This window comes from Lithobates pipiens, unplaced genomic scaffold (assembly GCF_037356315.1).
Source record: "Lithobates pipiens isolate NorthernLeopardFrog02 unplaced genomic scaffold, aLitPip1_a1.2 Scaffold_1, whole genome shotgun sequence".
NCBI classification, from domain to species: Eukaryota; Metazoa; Chordata; class Amphibia; order Anura; family Ranidae; genus Lithobates; species Lithobates pipiens.
Window position 1 is genome coordinate 57354547 of NW_027507685.1, and position 14057 is coordinate 57368603.

At 42.2% G+C, this 14057-nt stretch overlaps 1 pseudogene across 1 annotated transcript in view; it reads left to right on the plus strand.

Moving 5' to 3' along the window:
- LOC143923765 (sodium- and chloride-dependent neutral and basic amino acid transporter B(0+)-like) overlaps positions 1-14057 on the plus strand; it is an 85768-nt pseudogene that overhangs the window by 56506 nt on the left and 15205 nt on the right. The window contains exon 9 of the transcript XR_013261781.1: positions 6628-6753. The product of XR_013261781.1 is annotated as a sodium- and chloride-dependent neutral and basic amino acid transporter B(0+)-like (transcript). The remainder of the gene's footprint in view (positions 1-6627; positions 6754-14057) is intronic.

Consider the following 14057-nt stretch of genomic DNA (forward strand, 5'->3'; position numbering starts at 1 on the left):
AAAGGAGTCACACTAAGACAGAGAGAATATAAACTTTCTCTGTTCGCAGATGATATCCTATTGACATTGACCAGTCCCCATACCTCGCTCCCAAATCTCCAAATTTTACTACAAAAATTTGGCTCAGTTTCGGGGTATAAAACTAACACAAGCAAAACAGAAGCTCTGCCACTTCAAATCCCCCCCCCTCCATCCTAGCCATACTACAACAGAATTATTCCTTCCATTGGTGCCCACTCTCCCTTAAATACTTGGGGATATATTTAACCTCCTCGTATCAAACTCTTTATCAGGTAAATTTCCCCCACCCTTTTCCCGGATAATGACCGACTTTTGCATCAATGGGACACCCTCCCTATTTCTTTCTTAGGCCGGAACAATGTCCTTAAAATGTCTGTCATGCCGAGACTCCTTTACCTGTTTGAAACTTTGCCAATTCCCGTCCCAATGTCACAACTCAAAGCTACACAAAGACTCTTCCTAAATTGTATCTGGTACAATAAAATACACCGCATAGCCAAGTCAGTAATATTAGCTGCATGTTCTAGGGGAGGTACTGGAGCCCCAGACCTTATCAAGTATTACTATGCTACACACCGATTATTGCTTGTTCCATCAAAATGGCTTCCAGTAGCTGTCCAACTTCGAAGCCTCTGTTTACATCCGATGCTGTTCACACTATGCTCTTGTCAATTCTCTCTCTCCTCCACATGCCCACCCCTACTGAACCTACTCTTTAACACAGATATTATGGATAGTTTATCCTACACCCAAATGTATTCCTGGACACAAGCTGGAATCTTCCAATTCCGCAATATAGTTCACCCCGTCACCCGTACCTTATTATCTTTCACTGAATTACAACGAAAACACCAGATCCCAAAACATCTTTTTTATTAATTTCTGCAATTTAAAAATTACTCCCATTCTCAGTCACAGACTCTGACCCTAGAAAAGCCCACTCCATTTGAACTTTTATGTTCCCAAGGCCCACACAAGATCCATCTCATATCAGACATTTATAAATTCCTCCATGATGCTGACATGGACATTCACTGTACTGTTCATTTAAGCACAAGAGACTCCATTTTGTTCTCACTGTTGAAATGTGTTCTGTAACCTTCACCTAACACACAGACACATTTCCTACTAAACGTTCTCTAATCCCCCTCACTTCTCAATGTCTTACGTTTGCAATTGTTCTATTGGCTAGCTTTAAATAATGTATTTCTATTTGTTAGCTTTTAATAACATATTTCTATCTGTTAGTTTTTAATAACACACCACCCCTTTATGTATAAAATAACATGTAATAATAATACATTTTGACACTGAACGGACATTTTAAACACAGTGATTGAGTCCTGTGAATCTGTTCCTGCAGCTGCAGTATTAACTTTGAGTCCCAATCAGAAATGATTCATAATGTAGCACTAACCCCTGAAGCGGCTGTTGGTTATTTTAGGGCTTACCGTTACCTTATGTTCTTTTTGTGGTACGTCTAGGGGATGTCCCGTGGTAGATGACCCAGTGACTTGAGACTGACAATAGATCCACTTGAAGGGATTTTATTTGCAAAATTCAAACCATTGAACAGTCTTTCAACTTGGGATTAGATTGTTGGAAAGGAAGTTCAGGTACTCTCAATGTCAAAGTCCAAAAAAACATGAAAGAACTTGCTTACTTTGACTGCATCCAGAGAATAGCCATTTGCAGCTGTATGAACACCCAGGTTGGACAGTCCCTCTCTCACAAGGCCTAGCAGCTAACAAGGTGCTTACTCAAGTACAAAGTCTTTGTCACAGACGTTGTTGCAGAACATGTAGGGAAACTAAGCTTTAGAACACTTGTAGGATACCTAAATCTTTCAACCTGCTTGGCGATATCCACAAGACCGGATTCTCTTGGTAACTTCAGCCCTTCCAGGCTCTTGTTAAGAAAACCAACCCGTATGTGGTGTTCTTCTAAAGAGTCTTCCCCTGGAATGCTCAAAGTACAATGGGTCTCTCCCGAACCGGAGACAGCATTCAACCACCTCAGAATCCTCCTTTAGTTTCCTTGCCCTGGGCTAGCCAGCCCTGAGGCATTAATAGTAGGGTGGGTCTGCACCCCAGGCCATAGCCTTCCTGGGGGCTGGTCAGAAGGACTAGGACCATGCAATCAGCACATCACACTGGACCGGAACCCCGAACCACGGGACGCCCGCATCTTAAATACCCTCTCCCAGAGGGCACAGCGAGAGGGCCACTCCCACTGACCTGGCTCCGAGAGAGAAAGTAATTTGAACACCTCACCAGACCATAGTTTTTACGTCTGCCAGAAGAGACAGTGCCCCCTGTGGCCAGGCAAAACATTTCACAGTCCAGTCAGACTGATGCCGAAGTCAAATTTAGACAAATAAACCCAAACCTAACTGCAGTTTAGGTAGAGTTTAACTTTCATAAACGCATAACGCTTGCTCTTCAGGAGCCCACCGCTACAATTACAATGCCCTGCCATTGACCAATACACACCATCTATATATGTAAAAATGGTCTCAAATTTTACACCGGCCTATCTCTCTCCCTCAGTGGCAGAAGAGGCAATCTCCAAGTCATCAAGATGTATTGAACAGAGAGAGACGGCTTACAAAATTTTATTTTTCTGGTATAGAACCCCCAAAAGTTTACATAGATATGATCCTAAGCTCCATCCAGTGTGCTGGAGATGCTAGAATGATGTTGGCTCTCTCTTCCACATATTTTGAGATTTCTCTGCTGTTCAACCATTCTGGTCCTCCATCCAAGCACTCCTGCAAGGCCTATTCAAAATGGACCTACCTTTAGACCCGATTCATTACCCCCTGGGCTTACCATTCCCGGATATCTCTACACCCAAAAATTAGCTACCTTCATTCTGCTAGCAGCAAAAAGGGTGATCCCTCTAAGATGGCTATCTACCTCCCCACCCACACTCCCGCGGGTTCTGCAAATACTGGAACAGATCCGTAGAATGGAAAATCTTACTGCCTTAATCCACGATTCACTTATTCAAGTTTCGCTAATTTGGGATTTATTGGATCACTCTGAGCTTAACCCAGGAGCCATGCCCTTAACCTCCTCTGTTTAACGCCTGTTCACGTATACCTCATAAGAAACCATACTGTTAAAATCTCCTATCCATGGTGCCTTTCCCCCTTTCCCCTTGCCTTTGTCTTAATCAAGTTACCCTAGTGAACCCTGGTCTTGCAGTTTAGGTACTCTGAAAATTTTCACTGCTTGCAGATCAAGAGAGCAAAAATTCTTGTTGGTGACCTATATGTGACCTTTTAGTTAAACTTGCTCTCTCGATCTTCCCTCCTCCTGACCACCCCCCCCCCCCCCTTTTTTTTAACTATTCTACAGTTTTGTAACATATGTTATTGTATATTTATTCTCTTGTCGTCTTTGTCGGCCCAATAATTTCCGATAATTTAATTATTCAAAAACGCATTGCTTTTATTTTCTGACTGGAATGTTTTATTTTCTTATGAAAATTTCAATAAAAAATTAAATAACAAAAAAAATGGCTTGATGATGATAAATATCTAAATCAACACACCTATACTCATATATGTACTGTATATTGATTTAGATATTTAATATCAATGAGCTATTCAGAATGTTGAGAGAATATTTTGAACAATTACAAAAAGAAATCATGGCTCCAATGGAAAAAAAATACATAATTTAACATATGCTGTTTCTGTTGGAGTTTATTTACTACTTCATCTTGTCATCCCTATCATCAGGATTGACTTTATAAACCTCAACAATGATGTAATACATATATAGATTTTATTGTGGGCCAAGAAGTGTATAGTTTGCATGTAAATGTATGTCTATATACTGTGTATATATATATATATATATATATATATATATATATATATATATATATATATATATATAGATAGATAGATAGATACAGTTGTTGAAAAAGTATTCATACCCCTTGACATTTTTCACATTTTGTCATGTTACCACCAAAAACGTAAATTGATTTTACTGGGATTTTATGTGATAGACCAACTCAAAGTGTCACATAATTGTGAAGTGGAAGGAAAATGATAAATGGTTTTCAACATTTTTTACACATAAATATGTGAAAAGTGTAGGGTGTATTTGTATTCAGCCCCCCTGAGTCAATACTTTGTAGAACCACCTTTCGCTGCAATTACAGCTGCAAGTCTTTTTGGGTATGTCTCTACTAACTTTGAACAGCTAGAGAAGGAAATATTTGTCCATTCTTCTTTGTAAAAAAGCCCAGGCTCTGTCAGATTGGATGGAGAGTGTCTGTAGTAGCAGTTTTCAAGTTTTGCCACAGATTCTCAATTGGATTGACATTGCCATGAAAAAGTATTCATACCTCTCCACATTTTCCACATTTTTTCATGTTACAACCAAAAATATAATTGTATTTTATTGGGACTTTATGTGATAGAACAAAACAAAGTGGTGCTTAATTGTGAAGTAGAAGGAAAATGATAAATGGTTTTCACAATCTTTTAAAAATAAATATGTGAAAAGTGGGGCTTGCATTTGTATAAAGCTCCCTTTACTCTAATACCCCTAGTGGGTATAGTGGATCTAGTGGGACAAATTGCCTTCAGAATTCACCTAATTAGTAAATAGAGTCCACGTGTGTGTAATTTAATCTCGGTATAAATACAGCTGTTCTGTCAAGCCCTCAGAGGTTTGTTAGATAACCTTAGTTAACAAACAGCATTATGAAGGTGAGAGAATACACCAGACAGGTCAGGGATAAAATTGTGGAGAAGTTCAAAGCAGGATTAGGTTATAAAAAAATATTCCAAGCTTTGAAAATCTTATGGAGCACTGTTCAATCCATCATCGGAAAATGGAAAGAGTATGGCACAACTGCAAACCTATCAAGACATAGCTGTCCACCTAAACTGACAGACCTTTTAAGGAGAGCATTAATCAGAGAAGAAACCAAGAGGCCTATAGTATCTCTGGAGGAGCTGCAGAGATCCACAGCTCAGGTAGGAGAATCTGTCCACAGGACAAATATTAGTCATGCCTTGCCCAAATCTGGTCTTTATGGAAGAGTGGCAAGAAGAAGGCCATTGTTGAAAGAAAGCCATAAGAAGACCCATTTGCAGTTTGCGAGAAGCCATGTGGGGAAGAGAGACCCCCAAGGGGCGGGGAGGAAGGAACCTGAGGGCTACACATCCTCTCCCTAGACGTCAAGGCAAGCCCAAGGACTAACACCCTTCATCTGTGAGAAAAAACACACACAAATGTGAAAGCAGTGACTAACAGTGGGAGAAAAATAAATAAAAAATAAAAAAGATTCAGTTTAGATGTGCACTGGCTAGGCCCTGAGGTCTGGTAGACAAAAATGCCCCCCGAACTTAGCCAAAGGCACAGTGCAAAAGGAAAGCATAATTTGGTCCTGTGACCATGTGTTCTAAGAGCACCCCCAGGATGACCACTCCCAGGAGGCACACACACCACAAACCCTCTGTCTTCCCAGGCCATAGTCAGACAAGGTTATATATATGAGGGGTGTTCAAGTCAAGCAGGACTTTTAATTTTACAGGATTAAAAATGGGTGCTAGCATGGCATGTACTACATGCAGTAGTAAGTGGCAAGTGTGTCCTATTACTCATAGGCAGCGCACATACTGCTGGCCAGTCCAGAGACCATTAATCAAGATTATAGAGAAACAGTGTTAGTGCATGTATGTGTGAGGAAGTTTCTTGTGAACGAAGGGCAAAAAAACTGAGATATCTATAGAAGACTTCAAGCACAGTTTGGTGATAAGATGCTCAGCCACAATAAGACATTTGAATGGTGTAAACGTTTCAAAGATGTCCGTACATCCATCAGTGACCATCCCGGCCATGGTGGTTCCTAGACCACAGCAATCATTCCAAAGAAAATTCAGCATGTGGAACGCCTGATTCTGGATAATCGATGCAATATAACCATGAATTGGGCTAATCTTTCCGTGGGAACATTGAACATAATCATTCACGGACATTTCATTATTCATAATAATGTGCATACACATCTGAAGAAAAATCGGCCTGGTTTGATCACTAAGGGTGTTCTGTTTCTCCAGGAAAGTACACAAGCTCATACTGCTCACCACATATTACAGCAACTCGGCTGTAGGGTATTGCCACATCCCCTTACAGCTCAGACCTCACTCCGAGTGATTTCCTACTGTTTGGACCCTTAAACAGGGAGGTCAGCTTTTTAGCACTGATGATGAAATGAAGTAGACAGTCCTAGGATGGTTCAGGTGTACTAACAGATCTATCTATGCCAAAGCTTTCCAGGCATTAGTTAAACACTGGGATATGTGTATAAATGTAGCAGGGGTGTATGTTGAAAAATAAATGCAGTTTCCACTCCTCCTTTTATTATATAAACGTTTGACTTAAACGCCCCTCTTATATCGTTTGTGTATATAAATGTCGCTTGTACCTTCTTTCCTGGTCAGTAAGTCAGAAGGAAGTGAAACGAGAATCAAACTGAAAGCCTCAGTCACCAAGCAGTAACTGCCATATTTACATTTTTAACAGGTTCACTTTAAAACTATAAACAAAATATCTCTTAATATCTATCATCCTACAGGATTCGGACTTGCATTCATTGCTTACCCTGATGCATTGGCCAGGCTTCCAGTATCACCCCTCTGGTCTATTTTGTTCTTCTGTATGCTCCTTGCATTGGGGCTTGATTCTCAGTTTGCACTAATTGGTGAGTTACATAAATATTCTATGCTCCTTTCATTTTAATACAGTGTTCGCTTCAATGTGATTTTCCCTTATTTCTCTAGTAAAACACCCTGACCAATATGTATGTAGCAATGACCTTTGAAGGAGCTGCTGAGTTTTATTGGGATCTTCCACCTTAAAAGGTACCTGCTCTGTTGGCTTGAATGTCTATGGAGAGCAGGTTAAGGGTACATGATTACCTTAATATTAAAAAATATATCAGGTCTTCTCAAGTCAGCAAAAAAATATGGTGGATCTAGTTTTTCTAGTAGCAGCCTTCCAATAATATCTATGTTGATAACAGCTGTAGTGCGTTAGTGGCAGTCTGCCAGTTACAAATAGATCAGCCAAGAAAAACTCATTGGTGGCCCCAAATTCTTCAGTAGCAGCTTCTCAGTGACAATAAATCTTTTTTTATCGTACATCATGGGACACAGAACCATAGTAGTTACTATGTGGGTTATAGGCCACCTTCAAGTGATAGACAATGGCACACCCTCAGACAGGAATTTCATTCACTATATAACCCGTGCCACTACTGGGAATACCTCAATTTTTTCACCAGTGTCTTAGGTGTTGGTCATGAGTAAAGATCTGCTATGCTGAGCTCCACTGGAATATTCCTTGCTGGGGCAGGCTATGCAACCAGATCCATTCAAGGTGTCTTTTTAGGCCAAATTGAATGGTACCTGGGCCTCGTGGCAGAAGAAATGAGGTTTAGCCCGTAACGCTTCTCTTTTTAGAGAGCTGGACCCTGGGTACCCAGTGCTTTGTTTTTGTTTTTTTGAGTCACGGGTCCAAAAGTGTGGATCCCCCATTAAAAAGGGGCCCTGGTTCCTGAAAGTTTTTTAACAGAGCCCACCGTGAGGGGTAAAGATTGGGTCTGTTGGTTTTACCACAGAATCCCTGTGACGGGAAAGGTAAGTGGAGATTTCTAAGGAATTTTAATTTTCCTATGCATTATCTCCTTTAAAAGTAAATGTTGTCATGCCATAAAGTCACTACTGGGGGCAGTATAGAGCATGATCCTTGTCATGCTTTCCTCAGATCACTGTGTCAGCTGAAGCTGCAGCTCTCCCTCCGGCTAACAATCCTAGGCCTGCAGTAAGATGTTGGGGGGCATTTTTTTCCCCCCCAAAAAAAACCCAGCTGGACTGAAGCTCTCCATGGATAGAGGGGGAAGCCAGAACGATCTGCGGAAGCCGCACCTTTCTTCACCGGCTCTGCACGGCGGTTTTGTCGCAGCTCTCCTCCTCACTGCCCCCCCCCCACACACACACACACACACACACACGCCGATCCCGTTGGATCGGAGGCCCGCAATAGTGAGGGAAAACTCTCATTTTGAAAAGAGGAAGGGGGGCAGTGGGAATACGGAATGGCTTAGCATGCCATTGGTGTGCAGCAACATCCAGTGCAGGAGTACACTTAAAAAGCTCAATTTTACTGATTGCAGCTGTCGGAGGGACACAGGAGCAAAAAGGGGGCATGTAAGTGGTGACACAGGCATTCCTTTGACACATTTACTAAAGCACCAGGCTGAACACTAATAGCAGCAGCAGTTGCTGAACTATTTGCTCAAGCAGTGGGTGCAATTTCTTCTGGTAGTACCTCTGCATTTGTGCATCAGGCTATTGTCAGAAGGGGAGGTAGAATCACCTCAAAAAAGGGCTCAAGTGGAACTCGCTCAAGCTAAAAAAAGCCTAAACTCATCTCTCCTACAAAACGTGGCAGGTCCCCTTCCATCAACCAGGACCCTCAATCTGAGGAACTGGGGGTCGGAGAAGACGATTTTCTCTCAGGGGACCGTGAAGAGGCTGATGACTCCTCTTCTGAGGGTTCAAATGCAAAAAGATCAGCTTCACAATCTGAAAGACTGATGGTGCAATCTCTTAATGAAATGTTCCGTTCCACATTTATGCTACCCTTAACTGAGTCGGTTGATAAGCCCACTTCTTGTTTGGGTGTCAGAAACCATGAATCAGACTGAGACAGAAGTACAATTAAATCACACTTGTTTATTAATAAAAATAAAAAGGTAAATAGAAAAAGTGTAGTCAAGCATAGTCAGAGTCCAGTAACCAGATCGGGTAGTCAGCCAGTCCAAAGTTCATTAACCAGATCGGGTAATCAGCCAGGCCTGAAGTCAGGGATCCAAGGAGAGCAACTGCAAGCAGGATAAGGAGCGAGGAGGGATGTCAGCAAGCCAGTCTTGAAACAAACAGCAGGAGATGGTTCCTTGTGATGTGACCAACGCAAGGGCAGAGGGGAAGTGAGCTGGAAGGCTTTAAATAGGCAGGTCAGATGAGCATCATTGGGAACAGCTGGTAACTGTGGAGAGAGAAGAGAGCTAGCAATTAGCCAACAGCTGAGCTGCCAGCCCAGAGGAGGAAGGGTTAAGCCAGCCCTGACATTGGGTTCACTAAAGCCCGCTCAAGCTGTGCATACCTTTCATGTCCATTCATTGCTGGGAAAGCTTATGTATTCTGACTGGGTTCACCCAGATAAGCATTTTTTTCCTCCTAAAAAGTTTTCACTTTATCCTAGGGAGGAAAAATTCACTAAGAAATGGGAGATACCAGCAATTGACGCTGCTATATCCTCTGTGAATAAAAGTTTGACTTGTCCAGTAGACAATGCTCAAAATTCTTAGGGATCCAATGGATAAGAAGTTGGTTTTCCTATTAAAAAGCACTTTCTCTCTGGCAGGTTCAGTGACTCAGCCTGCGCTAGCAGCAATTGGTATATGTTAATCCTTGAGAGACCAGTTTAAACAGGTGCTCAAGGTCATTCCTGATCAGCAGGCCCACTATTTAGCCAAGCTACACAGGTACCTTATGTTTTGCAATATAAGCTATGAAATATTATATTTTCCAGGCCTCATGCCTCACGCTTGGGCTGGTGCATATGCGTAGAATCTTATGGTTGAAAAATTGGTCAGCCAAAGTGCCATGCAAAAAGCTCCTGGCTAGTTTTCATTTTCACGGTGTTTCTCCAGTGCCAAGGACGATGGCCATCAAGTTCAAGAGATAAACCTCAGAGTCAACCCCAGGGACAAAAGAAGCCCTGGGGGAGGAAACCTACAAGACAAAATACTAAAGCTTCCTTATGAAGGGGCGCCCCTGCTCGTTTGAGTGGGGGGAAGACTTCTGCATTTCTCAAGGGTCTGGCAGGAAAAGTGTCAAGACAGATGGGTGACTTCATCAATTATTCTAGGGTACAAACTAGAGTTCCGAAAGTTCCCGTCTCCTCGTTTTCTCTGATCAAACCTTCCCAGGGATCCAGAGAAAAAGAAGACTCTCTTTCAAGCATTAGACCATCTTTTGTCTCAAAAGGTGATTTCAGTGGTCCCCATGAAAGAGCAGGGATTGGGGTTTTATTCAAACCTTTTCACTGTAACAAAACCAAATGGGGATGTCAGACCCATTCTAGACCCCGGAGATCTAAACCAGTTTCTGAATATCCGCTCTATTCGCATGGAGTCAATCCGATCAGTAGTCTCCATTTTACAAGATGGAGAACTTCTGTCCTCAGTCGACATCAAGGATGCATGCTTCCATGTGCCTATTTTTCCTGCTCACTAGAAATATCTACGTTTTGAGGTAGAAAATCGTAATTTTCAGTTTGTAGCTCTGCCTTTCAGTCTAGCAACTGCACCTCAAGTATTTACAAAGGTCCTGGCCCTTCCTTTAGCCAGATTAAGGGCCCAAGGTATAACAATTATAGCTTACCTAGATGATCTGCTCTTGATAGACCAGTCGGTAGCCCGCTTAGACCAAAGTATGATCACCACAGTCAACTACCTGAAATACCTAGGTTGTGTTCTCAACCTAGAAGACTCCTCCTTAAAACCATCAGGGAGATTAAACTACTTGTGTCTGATCATAGATAAAGCCCAGAAAAGGGTATGTTGCCCCAGGCGAAGATTAGTGCCATAAAGGAACTGATTCAGGTGGTCAAGATGAAGAAGAATCCTTCTATTCAAATTAGCATGAAGTTGTTGGGAAAGATGGTGGCTTCATTCGAGACTGTTCCTTATTCTCAGTTTCCTTTGAGGCTGCTGCAAAACAGTACCCTATCAGCTTGGAACAAGAAGGTCCAAGCTCCAGATTTCCCAATGTGTCTGTCTCCAAGGGTGTGCCGGAGCCTCAGTCGGTTGATATCCAAGAATCTGCAGAAGGGAAAATCCTTCCCACCAGTTACCTGGAAGGTGGTAACAACAGATTCCAGCCTTTCAGGTTGGGGAGCAGTCCTGGAAGAGGCAACTGTCCAAGGGAAATGGTCCAGATCAGAAATGACCTTAACCATCAACATTCTAGAGATTTGGGCAGCGTGCTTGGCGCTGAGGGCCTGGACATTCAGGACAAGCAGTGGCCTATATCAATCACCAAGGGGGCACGAGAAGTTGTGCGGCCCAGAGAGAGGTGAACCATATCCTAACCTGGGCAGAAAACAAAGCCAGGATATTGTTCTACCTTTATTTTTTTCCAGAACCCTGTTCTATGGAAGAGAAATCACTACATTCTCTAGATGTGGTGAGAGCAGTCAACGTCTACTTGAAGGCGACTGCTCAGATTAAAAAAAACTGATGTTTCGTTTGTTTTGCCTGAAGGGCCTAAAAGGGGACAGGCAGAATCAAAATCTATTTCTAAATGGAATTTACAAGTAATTGTTCAATCTTATGGATTGGAGAGGAAAATTCCACCCTCTCAAATCAAAAGCACACTCCACTAGGGCTGTTAGTGCTTCGTGGGCAGTGCATCACCAAGCTTCCATGGCTCAAATCTGCAAGGCGGCAGCTTGGTCTTCAGTTCATACATTTATCAGATTCTATCAGGTGGATGTAAGAAGGTGTGAGGATATTGCCTTTGGGCGTAGTGTGCTACAGGCTGCAGTATAAGCCCTTGTACACACGGTCGGACATTCCGATGGAAAATGTACGATCGGACCATGTTGTCGGATAATCTGACCGTGTGTGGGCTCCATCGGACTGTTTTCGTCGGGATATCCGACCAACAAAGTTTTAGAGCAGGGCTATAAAATTTTCCGACAACATGATCCGATCGGACTTTGTCCGATCGTTTGTAGAGAATTCCGATCGGACAAAGTGCCACGCATGCTCAGATCAAATTCCTAGACCAAAGCTATTGGCTACTAGCCTGAACTTAGTCCCATCGTAACGAAATAACATCACCACGTTCTGAACAATCGGATCTTCCGACAACTTTGTCCGACCGTGTGTCTTGACAAAATCCGTCCTACAAAATCCATCGGACAAAATCCAACGGATTTGGTTGTCAGAATGTCCGACCATGTGTACAAGGGCTAAGTCCTCTAGTCTCATGGTTTCCCTACTTTTCTCCCTCCCCTCAGTTGGCATTGGGGACATTCCACATAATAACTTCTATGGCTCTGTGTCCTGTGATGTACGATAAAGAAAATAGGATTTTTATAACAGCTTAACTGTAAAATCCTTTTCTTGGAGTACATCACAGGACACAGAGGTTCCTCCCCTCTTATATACACATATATTGCTTTGCTACAAAACTGAGGTACTCCCAGTAGTGGGAGGGGTTATATAGGGAGTGAATTTCCTATTTTAGGGTGTGCCAGTGTCCATAACCTGAATGTGGCCTATAACCCACATAGTAACTACTGTAACTCTGTGACCCATGAAGTACTCCAAGAAAAGGATTTTACAGGTAAGCTGTTATAAAAATACTATTTTCAAGTACCTCCAGTGGTAACTAAAAATACTACAGTAGCAGCCTCCCAATAAGAATTGGTCTTCAGGCCAAGCAGTCACACACACCTTACAGAGCTGAGTTATGGGGTCTCAATGCAATGTCCATTGAGAGAAGCTCCCCGTGAGCTCTCCTGTACATTTTTTTTCAAAAAGCAGACTCATCTGAGAATATTTTTAACTGATAGCCACCTTCTTAATTCTCCAGGCCTAACACACGCCAGCTTAGGTTTTTTTGGATCAACACTCAGGCCCCAGAAAACACCTTTCTCTGTGAACACATCTGTAAACTGGATCCTTCTAAATATGCATTCCCACTAGACAGAGCCTGGGAGGAAAATACCTTTTTAGAAATTCTCTCTAAATATTTATTAAGTTTATTATATTTATTTATTAATAAGTAAAGCCAACACTCGTTTGACTGTACTTCTCCAATGGATCACAGGAGTTCAGTTCATTCTGCACTTCTGTGACCCATTTTCAGCTGAAGCCTGCTGTTGGCTGACAACACAAAGCCAGGCTGGGGCAAGATCATGATAATCAAGTCAGGACTCACCCACAACCCTGAACCTGCACCTGGCTCAGCCTCTCAGCGAGCCCCTAAGAGCCTGAGCCAGCCCCTCCACAGCCCCTCCACAGCTCAGCATTGCATTTGCATAGGTAAGTATGATTTTGAAGAAAAAAAAAACTGAACTTCTCTTTTAACTTCTCCAGCTCACATCACAAGCAAGAACCCTTCAGTGAATGATTAGGGTAAAAAAAATATTCATTACTCAATACACTATGGGGGTTTTTTACTAAATGGCAAATCCACTTTTCACTACAAGTTGACTTCAAGTGCACTTGAAAGTGCACTTGCAGTGCACTTGGAAGTGCAGTCACTGTAGATTTGAGGGAGACGTGCAAGGAAAATAAAAAACAGCATTTTAGCTTGTATATGATTGGACCACAAAATAGGCAGAGCTTCCTCTCATTTCAGATCTACCCCTCAGATTTACAGATACTGCACTTCCAAGTGCACTTTCAAATGCACTTGCAGTGCACTTGTAGTTCAAAGTAGATTTGACTTTCGTAAATAACTCTCTATATCTTTTCACTCTAGCTAACGGAGAACACTCCCAAGAAGCACACAGTCCTTGATCTTAGAAAAAACCTAACGATCCCAGATAACATAAACAAAGCTCAGGCTGGCACTAAATTTAGACTCCATCCTAAAACAGGATCCCTACATGTGTAAACACATGTCGGCCATGGGATCACATCCCCCCACCTTCCCTTCTTTAGTATAACAGGGCTTGTATCTTATTTGTTGAGATAACTTATTGAGCAAGGCACTGGCTGTGCTCCTCACAGTCCAATAGCCCAATATGATGCCAGGAAAATGATCAGGACATCTAAAGCAGACCTTGCATGAAAATGCAATTCATACCAGAAGCTGGGGTGAAACATAAGTATTCATCACTTTTATTCAGATTGTTTTTCTATTTGAACTTAAGGTTTTAAATCAAGAAAAGGGAGTGCTAATTTATATTTTATATATTGGG